Source organism: Procambarus clarkii, chromosome 87 (assembly GCF_040958095.1).
Source record: "Procambarus clarkii isolate CNS0578487 chromosome 87, FALCON_Pclarkii_2.0, whole genome shotgun sequence".
NCBI lineage: Eukaryota > Metazoa > Arthropoda > Malacostraca > Decapoda > Cambaridae > Procambarus > Procambarus clarkii.
In genome coordinates, this window is record NC_091236.1 from 12569469 (window position 1) to 12582476 (window position 13008).

Here is a 13008-nt window from a genome sequence, read left to right on the forward strand (position 1 = left end):
TAAAATATCTGAAATGTCGGAAATTTGTTTCCTGAGCATTATTTTTTAGCCAAATTCTGACTCTCTGCATCTATTTTAATTTTCAAGTTACGAATTTATGTACCGAAAATATGCTAATTACTGAAAACATCGATGGGTCATATTTTGCCCAAACCCCCCTGCAGTTTTCAAAATGTCTGAAAAGTCGGATTTTTGACTCCTGAGCGTGATGTTTGAGCCGAATTCTGGCTCTCTGCACCTATTTTCATTTTCAAATTACGACGTTTTATACCGAAAATATGCCAATTACGGAAAACGGCGATGGGTTATATTTTGCCCAAACCCCCCACCAGTTTTCAAAATATCTGAAATGTCGGAAATTTGACTCCTGAGCGTGATTTTTTAGCCGAATTCTGGCTCTCTGCACCTATTTTCATTTTCAAATTACGACTTTTTATACCGAAAACATGCCAATTACTGAAAACGGCAATTGTCATATTTTGCCCAAACCCCCGTGCAGTTTTCAAAATATCTGAAATATATCCTGTTGAAATATATTTCAAAATACCCTGTGTATTATTGAATTAAGATTTCCAGTTAAAGAAGGCCAGTAGTTGTTGGTCACACTTTATTTCATATCTTTTTCCTGCACTTTCCTTCTTTACAATGATCGTTCCATTCCTAGTGAAGCACTGCTTGATAAGACCAGGGTTTAGTTTGCGAATTTGAAGCAGCCTGAAGAGGAGGGATCCACGCTGCTTTGTAAAGCACTCATTGATATAGAGGTTGTTTTTTTTTTTTTTTTTTTGCTTAGCAGCTGATTGTATGAGGTCAAACTTAACAGAGGGATTTGCAAGTTTGATGAGCATTCTCCTAAAGTTACGGGAACTGTTTTTATCTATCCTGAGAGCTAATTTGATATCAACGTTGACTCTGATCTTTGAATTCATTAGAGCGTGGGCTACGTTACAACAGTTCTCACTTTGTTGTTCATCAGGTAGATCAGCAGAGCTAATTATCAGGGAGTCATGAAGTTGTTGCTACTCTAGGTCGTCTTCGGAAGCCGCCTGGTGAATCTGAAAGAGATTTATATGTTTTTTCCAGCTTTTGAAGGAAGTCGCTTTGTGCTGGTTGGGTTTCCTCGGCCTTAATCTTGTGTATTTGATCCATTACGTCATCTGCAACAGCTTGTAGGTTGAGAATTTCTTGAGTGTTATTCGTCGACGACTCAAAGAAGCTGTCTATAGTTGTGGATGGGAGACCGTAGCTTGGAGGGCCGAAATTGCTTCAGACTGCAGGAGCACTAGTAGTTTCTGCAGCCTCAATGGGTTGCTCCTCTATGGTTTGAAGTTTGTACAGGGAGGCATAGATTGAATGAATTCTACAGCTTGAGTTTTGAGTTGAGTAGTAGCCGGGGGCTGGCAGAGAGAGAGGGAGGGAAGCGTTTTGTGTTTCTGTGTTTACCAACATCGGTGAGGATTGCAGGGTTGCCTGTGTTTCACTCAGGTCTCTTGGCGTTATAGGTATAGGTAAAGAGCAAGAGGCACCCCCTACCTTGCTTGTTGCTGTGCTCGGGCATGTTTCCGGCAATAGATTCTTGGTAATGTTTCCAGAGGTAGATACTTAGAGAACGGTAGTGGGGTTAGGCGTATAGTGTACGTTTGGTAGCAGGGTCGTCGATAGGCAGGCACAATGAAAATTGGTTAATTGTGGTTGATTATTGTTGAGGTTCGCTTTGAGTTATGGCATATTAAGTCTCCATGCACTTAACTCTTGCTGGGCAGCAGTTAAGCCATGCAGTGTTGGGTGCAGGCGAAATTAACACGAATTTTCTGCTGCAGTGCCAGTGCCACCAGCCAGCGTTTCCCGCCAAGCAAAAAAGATATTTTGAAAACTGCAGGGGGGGGGTAAAATTTGACTATCACCGTTTTCATTAATTTGCCATATTTTCTGTATAACAAGTCGTAATTTGCAACTCCAATTATGTGCAGTGAGCTAGAATTCAGCTCAAAAATAACGCTCATGAGTCAGATTTCAGATATTTCCGATAATTTCAAAACTGTAGGTGGGTTTGGGCAAAATGTGACCCATCGCCGTTTTCACTATTTGGCCTATTTTCGGTTTAAAAATTCGTATTTACAAACTCCAAATTTGTGCAATGAGCCAGAATTTGGCTCACAAATAACGCTCATGATTCAGATTTTGTATATTTCCGATATTTATAAAACTGCAAGGGGGAGGGTTGGACAAAATGGGACTCGAGTCCTTCTCTCGTGAGCGAGCATGGAGAGAGGTCAGAAGTTCCACTAATCTACTACCTCCCCTCCACCTAGTGGCCACCCAGTGGCCTCCCCTCCACCTAGTGGCCACCCAGTGGCCTCCCCTCCACCTAGTGGCCTCCCCTCCACCCTAGTGGCCTCCACCACTAAAGTGGTGGAGGCCTGGTCGAGGACCGGGCCGCGGGGACACTAAAAGCCCCGAAATCATCTCAAGATCTCAAGAGAATCTAATCCAAGTACTAAGACGATTGTGTTATGACTAAAGACACCAGAAATGAAAACTCTCAGGTCACTGGACGAGAAAGAAAACAGGGGAGACATGATTACACCATACAAGATCCTCGTTAAAATAGGCAGAACAGAGAGATAAAGACTTAATGAAAGGAACACCATCGAGAGGAGCACCAAAATGAGCAACAGACACGTAACAAATAGTGTGTTCACAGTCAGCACTGTGACAACCCAACTTCAAAAGTTTCTGGTAAAGCAAAAACCTTCAAACTTGACGCATATCAATAATATAATTTGACCTCGGAACATGTAATTAAGAAGGTGTAATTGACCTTATTCATCTGGTACCTAAGACCTAAGACGGCAGCTACGAGTAGCAGCATATTTTATAGAAAGGAAGCCATTAAGCAACAGCATACTCATATAGGAAGGAAACCACATTAAACAGCAGCATACTCATATAGGAAGGAAAGCATTAAGCAGCAACATACTCATATAGAGAGGAAGCCACAGGCAACAGCATACTCCCATAGGGAGGAAGCCACAGGCAACAGCATACTCCCATAGGGAGGAAGCCACAGGCAACAGCATACTCATATAGGAAGAAAGCCATTACGCAACAGCATACTCCCATAGGAAGAAAGCCACAGGCAACGGCATACTCCCATAGGGAGGAAGCCACAGGCAACAGCATATTACCAATCAGTACATAGAACTGACCAGACTGGCAACTTCTCCCAAACAGATAAGGTCAGGCCCTCACAGCGACAGCTGGCAACTCAGCTTTCAGGTTTTTAGCACAATTGCCAATCACGAAGTAACTAATCTTGCCTGACTCACCAAGGGCGCACGAGCAACAATGCAAGCATATATTTGGTTCCATCCATTTCTAGGTTATCTGACGCATGTCTAAAGTAATTTAGAATAACAGTGTCGAAGGGGGAAATGACAGGGAGTTAGTGCAAAGGGTAATATGATGTTTTGTGTTATGGTAACAATAGGAAGAAGTGTGTTATTGGTGGAGACGGGCCACGCTGGATCCTCTTGCCCGTCCAGCGCTAGTGCTGGCTCAGTATGGCTGCGGCATCCGGACGGGGGAGTTGTACACGATTCCGCTCCATTCACGTACTTGATCTATCCATCCCTTTTATCACTCGTCTTTAAAAGATTAATAAATAGAATGAAACCAGTTTTATTTGATTGATATTTGGTTCGTGTTTAATGGTAAACCAGCCGTTTGTTAAACTTATTATTACGTATAAGTGAAGTATACAATTATGAAAGGTGTATAAAAAACTCCACTAGCTCGGTGATTGACAACGTCAATAAGACAGAAATATTCAACGTCTGAGAAAAGACGAAGAAAGTTAGAAACGTATAATAGACGTATATAAACGTTTGTATAATTTCGACTTTTAGTGACAATCTGTTTGTCAAAGATCCTATAGATACGAATAGTCTAATGGAACAACGGCTCAAAAAACGCAGTGAGAAATACATTGCAGATTTCAATATAATTATCGTGTATATAAAACTTGGGATTTGTGTAAGTTGAAGATCTAAACTAAAAGGAAAACTTAAGAGTTATATTCCGTAGTAATAAAGTGGAAAGGTCGTCCTCGAAAAATATCCTCAGAAGAAGTCGTTCTCAGAAAAATAGTTGCCTTCTGGAGAGGTCGTCCTCGACAAAGGTCGTCTCCTGGAAAGGTCGTCCTCGACAAAGGCTGTCTCCTGGAGAGGTCGTCCTCGACAAAGGCTGTCTCCTGGAAAGGTCGTCCTCGACAAAGGCCGTCTCCTGGAAAGGTCGTCCTCGACAAAGGCTGTCTCCTGGAGAGGTCGTCCTCGACAAAGGCCGTCTCCTGGAAAGGTCGTCCTCGACAAAGGCCGTCTCCTGGAAAGGTCGTCCTCGACAAAGGCCGTCTCCTGGAAAGGTCGTCCTCGACAAAGACTCCTGGAAAGGTCGTCCTCGACAAAGGCCGTCTCCTGCAGAGGTCGTCCTCGACGGTGGTTGTGCTCGAAGGAAATTTGGAGGAATTACACAACTTTCAACTATTCCTTGGCCACCACTGGGATTCCCCCTAAATGGTAAGTTGACCGCTGTATAATGCCTGTCAAGTCCTTTTTAACATGTACCACAAGGCTCCTGTAGTGATGAATTATACAATTACTGATCCACTCATATATATATATATATATATATATATATATATATATATATATATATATATATATATATATATATATATATATATATATATAATATCGTACCTAGTAGCCAGAACGCACTTCTCAGCCTACTATGCAAGGCCCGATTTGCCTAATAAGCCAAGTTTTCGTGAATTGTTTTTCGACTACCTAACCTAACTTTTTTGGCTACCTACCCCAACCTAACCTATAAAGATAGGTTAGGTTAGGTAGGGTTGGTTAGGTTCGGTCATATATCTACGTTAATTTTAACTCCCATAAAAAAAATTTGACCTCATACATAATGAAATGGGTAGCTTTATCATTTCATAAGAAAAAAATTATTGAAAATATATTAATTCAGGAAAACTTGGCTTATTAGGCAAATCGGGCCTTGCATAGTAGGCCGAGAAGTGCGTTCTGGCTACTAGGTACGACATATATATATATATATATATATATATATATATATATATATATATATATATATATATATATATATATATATATATATATATATATATAATTATTATTATTATTACGAGCACTGTAAGCCAGAGTCGTAAGTACCACCCATTACTATCGCCCTCTCAAGGTGACTATGTAAAGTATTTATATGCGATAACTTAGCATGTTTATGATTGTTATTTAACTAGGCCTATCGTGATTTGACCTGGGTTTGTCGAATTTATTACCTAGGCCTAGTTTTTTTATGAACTAGGTATATCATTTTTTTTTAACCTATGTTTAACGTCTTTTTTTTTCTTTTTCACTTGGGAAGGAAGTTGAAAATTTAACTCCAAAATTAATGTTCATTGTGTGTGTGTGTGTGTGTATATATGTATTTATAAATGTAAAAGGTGTTATCCTGCCTAACTGTTGCGTAAGTCTACCTATCTACCTAGGGTAGACTGCTGTGGTGATCTACCTATGTCTTTCTATCTGTTGGGTCAATCTGGTTCTGTGGTCTCTACCTGATATCTTATATCAGGTAGATATCTTATATCATGTCTATCTGCCTATCAGTATCTTGCAAGATATATATTTATATTTTATCTCTAGCTTGCAATATAGAGAGACTATCTTGCAAGATAGAGATACACTCTCAATCTTGCTCTGATGAAGGCGAATTGAGCCGAAAACGCGTTCATTCTCTAATTCTTCAAATGTGGATTTTTCGCATACTTGGTTCAGTGTTTTTGTGATCGTTGTTTATATATATATATATATATATATATATATATATATATATATATATATATATATATATATATATATATATATATATATGTGCGCTTATCGATTTATTAAGTCCAAATATGTGCCTATTATCGTGTAGAACTGCATATCTCCATTAACTTTAATTATATAATGCATATAATTGGCGTTTATCGTTTGGCTAATTATATTATGGCTATTTATGTATGCAGATATTAATTTCAATGACACAACAGGGCATTCAAGTAGCGGGTATTTTTAAATGATTATTATATGGTATTCATTTGGACACGAGCGTGGGCATAGATTAAGTAAACTATTTCAGTAAACTCTACTTTTGAGGTAATGTAGAGTTCAGAGGTAAACTAAGGGTAACAGTAGTTGAAGTCATTGGGTTCAAACGAGTCAATTGGTAATTATTGCGCTTGAGGCTTATTAAACAGCATTGAGGATTATATATTAAGACCACCACAATAGCTTATACTGATTATCTAGCAAGTATACTTTAGTCCTGAATATATTGTTCTGAGCAAAAGTATACTTTCAGTGTATTATATATACCGAGAAATGGGGTTATTATATCTCCCTTAACAATGCTTTGTTTGTGGTATATTTATACTGGTGATCAGCCCGTCCTTATTAACAATGATCATTTGTTTGTTAATATAGTGAGTATACCTCCTGTCTATGTATGAAATACGCATATTATACATGGGGCTATGCTCGTTCAAGACGCGCACGACCTCAGACTTATTTATACATTTTAATATACTACTTTGTATTCGAAATCGACATTTTATATCAATATAAATTCATGTTGATATCAGTTAGAATTTCGGTGTATAGCTAGGCCCAGGTTAGGTTGGGTGGTTAGGCTTTGTTGGAAATTATTTGTGCCTGCTATCATAACTCTCATATCGTGTCAGCAAGGCGGACAGCCCCTGCTTGCTATCATAACTCACACATCGTGTCAGCAAGGCGGACAGCCCCTGCCTGCTATCATAACTCACACATCGTGTCAGCAAGGCGGACAGCCCCAGCTTGCTATCATAACTCATACATTGTGTCAGCAAGGCGGACAGCCCGCCTGCTATCATAGCTCTATTTTCCACATTTTTCAACTGTTTCCTTCCCCATGCACCTCTCCATCTTCTATCTCCAACCTCCCCCCCTTTCCTCACCCTCACCTGTAAAAGTGTGTTGTGTTCACCTATGTGTATTCACTAATTGGTGCCTGCAGGATCGAACTGTTAGCTCTTGGACCCCGCCTTTCCAACTGCTGGTTGTATACAATGGCTCTGGATCTCTTTCTCTCTATCATATGTACTATGTTTTACATACACATATACATATCGCAAGGATATAGCCCACAATAGGTGTCTGACTCCCAAATGCCTATGTTTTTTTTTTTTTGCTAGGTAAATAGTGGCATCAGATGAAGGGAATTGTTAACCAAACGCTTCTGTACTGCCGTGGGAATTGAACATGTGATCATTGATCGAAAGTCGGCGACTTAGACCACTGGACCACAGGATCCTAATGTGTGTGTGTGTGTGTGTGTGTGTGTGTGTGTGTGTGTGTGTGTGTGTGTGTGTTGTGTGTGTGTGTGTGTGTGTGTGTGTGTTTAGTATTTGTATTTACTATTTGTGTCTGCAGAATCGAGCTATTAGCTCTTGGACCCCCCGCTTTTTAACCAATCAATTTTTCTGCAATTATATCTACAACATATATTTCTCTCTAACACACACACACACAACACATTCCCAGGAAGCAGCCCGTAGGAGCACCAGAGTGAAAGACACTCTGCTCATTTGTTTCCGCCTTTGCCGGGAATCGAACCATTAGGATTACGACCCCGAAGCGCTGTCCATTCAGCCGCACGGCCCCCTGTGTGTGTGTGTGTGTGTGTGTGTGTGTGTGTGTGTGTGTGTGTGTGTGTGTATGTGTGTGTATGTGTGTGTGTGTACACTCACCTAGTTGTACTTGCGGGTGTTGAGCTCTGGCTCTTTGTTCCCGCCTCTCAACTGTCAATCAACTGGTGTACAGGATCCTGAGCCTACTGGGCTCTATCATATCTACACCTGAAACTGTGTATGGAGTCAGCCTCCACCACATCACTTCCTAGTGCATTCCATTTGTTAACTACTCTGACACTGAAAACGTTCTTTCTAATGTCTCTGTGGCTCATTTGGGTACTCGGTCTCCAACTGTGTTCCCTTGTGCATGTACCACCCGTGTTAAATAATCCATCCTTGTCCATCCTGTCAATTCCCCTAAGAATTTTGTATATGGTGATCATGTCTTCCCGAACTCCTCTGTCTTCCAGTGATGTGAGGTGCAGTTCACGCAGCCTTTCCTCGTAACTCATGCCTCTTAGTTCTGGCACTAGTTTAATGGTATACCGTGCATGTGTATACTGTATCACTTATCAAATATGCTAGAAAGGAGGATGGAATTTGGTGTTTGGCGAGGTTCGAAGTTACATCATTGGGGGGTCGATCCCGACCTCCCTATGACCATACCCCAACACCGTCCCCGTCACGCTGCAAAGTTTGATGAGATTAAGCCCCAATTGCTTAGCCCCCAGCCTAGCAGAGAATTCTTTCATATGTATGTATGTATTGGACATAATTCCCTACTTATTAGCAGAAAAAATATTACATTATAAACATATTTCATTTATAATAATGTAATAACTATTTAATTATAAAATATATTTTAAATAGGACACAGTATATACCAGAAAATGGCGGTTGTATGAGATTATATCCAGACATATATTATATTATATATATTATAATATTATAATATATTATAATACATTATATATATGAAATATTTCATTATTTCATTTCGATGAACTAGAAAAATCGTCTCAAAGTTGTATAATCTGTGAGGCATCGCTGCACGAGCCCCGTTCCGCTGCCAACTATGCCATAGTTCGACCTAATTTGCATACACCACGCCAAAGTTTTAAGTCTGGTGATCTGCATAACAGCGTATCGATACACCTGCATGTTAAAACCCATCCTGTGTGTCCTATGTTTTAAGATATGTTGACGAGAAAAGGATTCGATTCTTTGTAAATCAGTTTCACTCGTGGGGCGAATTGTGTTTCAAGCAAAATATGCGCACACGCTATAAGGCGTAGACTAGTGCCAGCACTAAGAGGTATGAGTTATGAGGAAAGGCTGCGTTAATTGCACCTCACGTCGCTGGAAGAACGAGGGGTTCAGAGAGACATGATCACCACATGCAAAATTCTCGGGATTTGACAGGATAGACAAGGATTATTTAACACGGGTGGTACACGCACAAGGGGACACAGGTGGAAGCTGAGTGCCCAAATGAGGCACATAGATATTAGAAAGAACTTTTCAATGTCAGAGTAGTTAGTAAATGGAATGCATTAGGCAGTGATGTGGTGGAGGCCGACTCCATACACAGTTTCAAATGTAGATATGATAGAGCCCAGTAGGCTCAGGAATTTGTACACCAGTTGATTGACAATTGAGAAGCAGTTGAGGCTCCTGAGCACATACACACAATCAGTAGAGCTTCTCTCTCTCCTCTTTCTCTCTCTTTCCCTTCTTTCTGCTTACCTTCTTCTCTGTGCATATCAGTCTCTCATTCTCTCTCTCTCTCTCTCTCTGCCTTAGAGACGTGCCTTGCCTTCTGGGGCTCGGAGTGGTGGACGTCAAAAGGCCCAGTACCAATTATTTGGTGGTGAACCCGACCGACCATGCTGGGCACATACCCCACAGCAACCACACTGGAAAATTTGGCGAAGCTAACCCCAAGCCTCTGGCCTTCAGCCTCGAACAGCCAGGCGTTCTAATTTAAAAAATACAAAGATATTTGTCCAAGTTGCAGGAGACATAATCAAAATGCAATGTGGTGGCCAGTTGATATAATTGATTACAACGTGATGCTTGTTCTGATAATCTGTGGTTAGGGGTAAGTTGCTAAGGGCTAATATCCTCGTTAGGAACGTGATTCTCTCACCAGTTAGTGTAGTTAAGCGCAGTTACAAGCACGGTGTCGGGCAGCACACCGCCCGAGGGTTGTTTTTGTGAGTTAATTTGTTGTTCAGTGAATAAATGAGTCGAGTGGACAATGTCTCTGTAATTGGGAGTGTTGGGAGTTTTTGCTTGAGTTGCTGACAGTGGTGTGTGTAAATTGTGTTGTGTTGTGATCCCCTCTACTGTCCATTTTGGGGCCTCCGTATTCAAATACATTTCTAAATGGTTTAGCCGTTCGCTTTGCTTGTTGTATATTATATATATATATATATATATATATATATATATATATATATATATATATATATATATAAACACAGTTTTCTGTTTCCCCAAAGTTGGCCCCTGGATTCTTGGTGCTAGCCTTACGTAACTTTGCAGGGTGAATGGTCTGGGTTACGGGCAGTACATAGGTTGGTCAGGGTCGGGCCCAATTAATATCCCTCCTTTGCATATAATTGCATAAAATCACTAAATACAACATTGAAATCCTCACTAAGATTCATCTAGCATTTTAAATGGGATGATCGAAGGAGTTGAAGGTAGTATAGGAAGATGAGAAGATCCTTCCTTTGGACTTTAGGCCGAGAGAGGCCTAAGAGGCATTTAGAAGAGATCTAAAAGGCCTGCCTTTAAGCCTGGTCGACGACCGGACCGCGGGGACTCTAAGACCCGGAAACACTTCAAGGTAGGGCCCCAGGCTCCCCCTCGACCCACACACTCACCCTCGGCCTCACGCTCCCCTCCACACTATACATTCTCTCGCTACATTTAAAGTCACACACAGTTTCCCTCCGGGTTTGGGTTTTTTGGCCTGCATAATTTTTTTTATAAATCTAGATCGTCATTTTCTTTATTCACGCTAGCTTATACACAATATTTGCACAGCATACATATACATTTATATATATATATATATATATATATATATATATATATATATATATATATATATATATATATAATATTGGGTGGGGGCCCTTTCTCCAGCAATTTTATTTCTTTCTCCATCTCTATTTTCCTCTCTCTCTCTCTCTCTCTCTCTCTCTCTCTCTCTCTCTCTCTCTCTCTCTCTCTCTCTCTCTCTGTATACCAGCATGAAGGTTGATGAGTGTTGAGTACCAGTGTTAATCTCAGGTTATCCCCCCTAGTCTTCATGGTAGCGACGATACTTCCAGGAACACGGTTCGTATCCCCCCTTTGTGTCGCATCCCATAAAAGGGTTATAGCTGAAGGTTCGTTGTTGTCGATATCTTGAGGCAGCGTGCGTTATGGCTCTGTGACTGATATCCGGTCGCTATCCATCTCGCATGTTATGGATTAATGTAGGCTATGAAGATTAATGTGTGTTTTGAGTGATATCCTCTAAGATAGTTTGCCGTTTTTGCACGGTCGGCGTTCGATCCCCGATGACGTAAATGGTTGGGGCATTGTTCTTTCACTCCGGCCTCGTGTGTGTGTGTGTGTGTGTGTGTGTGTGTGTGTGTGTGTGTGTGTGTGTGTGTGTGTGTGTGTGTGTATATATATATATATATATATATATATATATATATATATATATATATATATATATATATATATATATATATATATATATGCGAACAAGCCTGAATGGTCCCCAGGACAATATGCAACTGAAAACTCACACCCCAGAAGTGACTCGAACCCATACTCCCAGGAGCAACGCAACTGGTATGTACAAGACGCCTTAATCCACTTGACCATCACGACCGGACATAATGAGGTGATAGCCGAAGCTATTTGAACCACCCCACCGCCGGCACTCGGATGGTAATCTTGGGCATAGCATTTTACCAAATCACCTCATTCTTTGGGGCACACGTGAGGAACACAAATGCGAACAAGCCTGAATGGTCCCCAGGACAATATGCAACTGAAAACTCACACCCCAGAAGTGACTCGAACCCATACTCCCAGGAGCAACGCAACTGGTATGTACAAGACGCCTTAATCCACTTGACCATCACGACCGGACATAATGAGGTGATAGCCGAAGCTATTTGAACCACCCCACCGCCGGCACTCGGATGGTAATCTTGGGCATAGCATTTTACCAAATCACCTCATTCTTTGGGGCACACGTGAGGAACACAAATGCGAACAAGCCTGAATGGTCCCCAGGACAATATGCAACTGAAAACTCACACCCCAGAAGTGACTCGAACCCATACTCCCAGGAGCAACGCAACTGGTATGTACAAGACGCCTTAATCCACTTGACCATCACGACCGGACATAATGAGGTGATAGCCGAAGCTATTTGAACCACCCCACCGCCGGCACTCGGATGGTAATCTTGGGCATAGCATTTTACCAAATCACCTCATTCTTTGGGGCACACGTGAGGAACACAAATGCGAACAAGCCTGAATGGTCCCCAGGACAATATGCAACTGAAAACTCACACCCCAGAAGTGACTCGAACCCATACTCCCAGGAGCAACGCAACTGGTATGTACAAGACGCCTTAATCCACTTGACCATCACGACCGGACATAATGAGGTGATAGCCGAAGCTATTTGAACCACCCCACCGCCGGCACTCGGATGGTAATCTTGGGCATAGCATTTTACCAAATCACCTCATTCTTTGGGGCACACGTGAGGAACACAAATGCGAACAAGCCTGAATGGTCCCCAGGACAATATGCAACTGAAAACTCACACCCCAGAAGTGACTCGAACCCATACTCCCAGGAGCAACGCAACTGGTATGTACAAGACGCCTTAATCCACTTGACCATCACGACCGGACATAATGAGGTGATAGCCGAAGCTATTTGAACCACCCCACCGCCGGCACTCGGATGGTAATCTTGGGCATAGCATTTTACCAAATCACCTCATTCTTTGGGGCACACGTGAGGAACACAAATGCGAACAAGCCTGAATGGTCCCCAGGACAATATGCAACTGAAAACTCACACCCCAGAAGTGACTCGAACCCATACTCCCAGGAGCAACGCAACTGGTATGTACAAGACGCCTTAATCCACTTGACCATCACGACCGGACATAATGAGGTGATAGCCAAAGCTATTTGAACCACCCCACCGCCGGCACTCGGATGGTAA

At 41.6% G+C, this 13008-nt stretch overlaps 1 protein-coding gene across 1 annotated transcript in view; it reads left to right on the plus strand.

The window, feature by feature from the left end:
* Positions 1-3576: 3576 nt before the first annotated feature.
* The window catches only part of LOC123747022 (uncharacterized), a 145912-nt gene continuing 136480 nt past the window's right edge, over positions 3577-13008 (plus strand). Inside the window, 1 exon segment of the mRNA XM_069317434.1 lies at positions 3577-4574. The gene's annotated coding sequence lies outside the window, so the exon portion shown is untranslated.